At 29.5% G+C, this 2,500-nt stretch overlaps 1 protein-coding gene across 1 annotated transcript in view; it reads left to right on the top strand.

Annotated features, from left to right (window-relative positions):
* LOC136834096 (tyrosine-protein phosphatase 99A-like) overlaps nucleotides 1-2,500 on the top strand; it is a 582,738-nt gene that overhangs the window by 308,983 nt on the left and 271,255 nt on the right.

Raw genomic sequence — 2,500 nt, 5'->3', positions numbered from 1 at the left:
GTATATTTATATATATATATATATATATATATATATATATGTACTAACCAGTTTATATATGTATACTATATATATATAATAATATATATCTATATTTATATATATCTATATATATATATATATTTATATCTATATATCTATATATATATATATATATAGAATAGAGAATATATAGATAGATATATATAGAGAGAGAGATATAGATATATATATATATAGAAAGAGAAAGACAGAGAAAGAGAAATAGAGAAAAGTAAATAGATGGAAAATGAGAGAGAGAAAAAATTTAATTTGGAATTTAAACAAGGGGCGATGAGTTATTTATGATAAGCGTTTCTCTTTAACTCAACGTGTTGAATAATTTTCCATTTCTGTATTATACTAATGTTCCCTTTTTGTCGGGAGTTTTATCCTAAACCTTTTCTGGTGTCGGCCGAGTTTCCTTTTTTATATATTTATTTTATATTTTTTAATGTTTATGGTGTATAACTTCCCAAAGTTTCCTCAATTTTTTGTTATGTTGTATTTGAGTAATTTTAATTTTGAATAGTTTATTACCCTAGTTCATTACTGATCTCTACCTATTCGTAATTTTAATTCACACCCTTTCCATTCAGTCGTGTGTGTTTCTCCTCTCTCTCTCTTCTCTCTCTCTCTCTCTCTCTCTCTCTCTCTCTTTCTCTTGTCATTGCAGTAAAACCCTGCCACTGAACACACATTTTATTATCAAGAAGATTATATATATATATATATATATATATATATATATATATATATATATATATATATATATATATATATATATATATTTATATATACATATATATACACATATATATTTATATGCATATATATATGTATATGTATATGTATATATATTACGGTAGAATGGTATCCATACACAGGTGGGTTAACTGGTGGCTACATTTCATACATGGTCTGCGAACCTTGTCATTAAAAACTCGGTAACAGTGTAGTAAATAATTTATGTTCATTCAGTTCACATTATACTTTTATTGTCATTGTTTGTTTGGGTTCTCTCTAGTGATGGTTTGGTGTCCGTTTAGTATGTTTGCGTTATCTTTTGTGAAAGGACGTGTTATTTTATGCATAGATGTTTTTACTTTACGAAATAACCCTTACTGAGGAAGATTAAGCAATATATATTCACATCGTACTGTTTTTTTTTTCTTACCCAGACTGTTGAGGCATATATACTATGTTTTGCTCGGGATTATTGAAGAATGAAATCCAAAACAGTTTTGTAATCTAGATATATTGTTATCTAAAGAATCAGCTCCCTAGAACCGCCCCCCCCCAAGCCCCAAGTCTTCTTATCAATCTCTTTTTCAGTGAGAACTGATTAATCTTTCTAAATATCTGGTTGTAGGCTATATAGATTTTAATAGCTATAAACAACATGATTTGTGTGAACTTATATCTATTAATTTCATTGTCATCACGATAATCTGAAATGTTAGAATTATGATTATGACTATTATTAGAAAACGGACTTTCCTTTTGTTAGTGACGAAATAAAAAGGTCATAGGGAGTAATTACTGTGTGACCTTTGTCCCTCTGTCATAGATAAGTTGAAAAGGTCATAGGGAATAATTACTGTTACTAAAATGTCCCTCTGTTACAGGCAAGATGAGAAAGGTCGTAGAGAGTTATTATTATTATTATTATTATTATTATTATTATTATTATTATTATTATTATTATTATTATCATCTTCTGTTACTGACCAAATGGAAAACGTCATGGTGGAATAATAATTATTATTATAGTTCGGATGTACTTTCTCCTTCTTTGCAGACAAGGCGAAAAGGTTATTGGAAAGAATTATTTTTATATTATTGTGTCCTTCTCTGTCTGTTACAGACGAGGAAAAAGGTCATAAGGAAAGAACAATTGTTATTCGTTAGTGACCTTGTTGCAGACAAGATGAAAAGGTCAGTGGGAGTAATTACAGTTATGAAAGTGTCATTTCTTCCTCTCTTATAGACAAGAGGAAAATGTCAGTGGGAGTAATTACATTTATAGACAAAAGGAAAAAGGTCAGTGGGAATATTCACACTTACAAACAAGAGGAAAAAGGTCAGTGAGAATAATTACAATTATTATTAAAGTGTCATTTCTTCCTAGGAAAAAGCAAAAAGGTCATAAGGAATAATTACCATTATTATTAAAACACCCTCCATCTCCTCCTCTTGCAGACAAGAGGAAAAAGGTCACTATTATTAAAGTATCTTCACTCTCCCTCTCTTGCAGACAAGACGAAAAGGTCACTATTATTAAAATATCCTCCCTCTCCCTCTCTTGCAGACAAGAGGAAAAAGGTCAATATTATTAAAATATCTTCCCTCTTCTTCTTTTGCAGACAAGAGGAAAAAGGTCACTTATTAAAATATCCTCCCTGTCCCTCTCTTGCAGACATTAGGAAAAAGGTCAATATTAAAATATCCTCCCTGTCCCTCTCTTGCAGACATTAGGAAA

This window comes from Macrobrachium rosenbergii, chromosome 53 (assembly GCF_040412425.1).
Source record: "Macrobrachium rosenbergii isolate ZJJX-2024 chromosome 53, ASM4041242v1, whole genome shotgun sequence".
NCBI lineage: Eukaryota > Metazoa > Arthropoda > Malacostraca > Decapoda > Palaemonidae > Macrobrachium > Macrobrachium rosenbergii.
The sequence above is the reverse complement of the archived record's forward strand: the minus strand, read 5'-3'. Positions and strand labels throughout refer to the sequence as shown.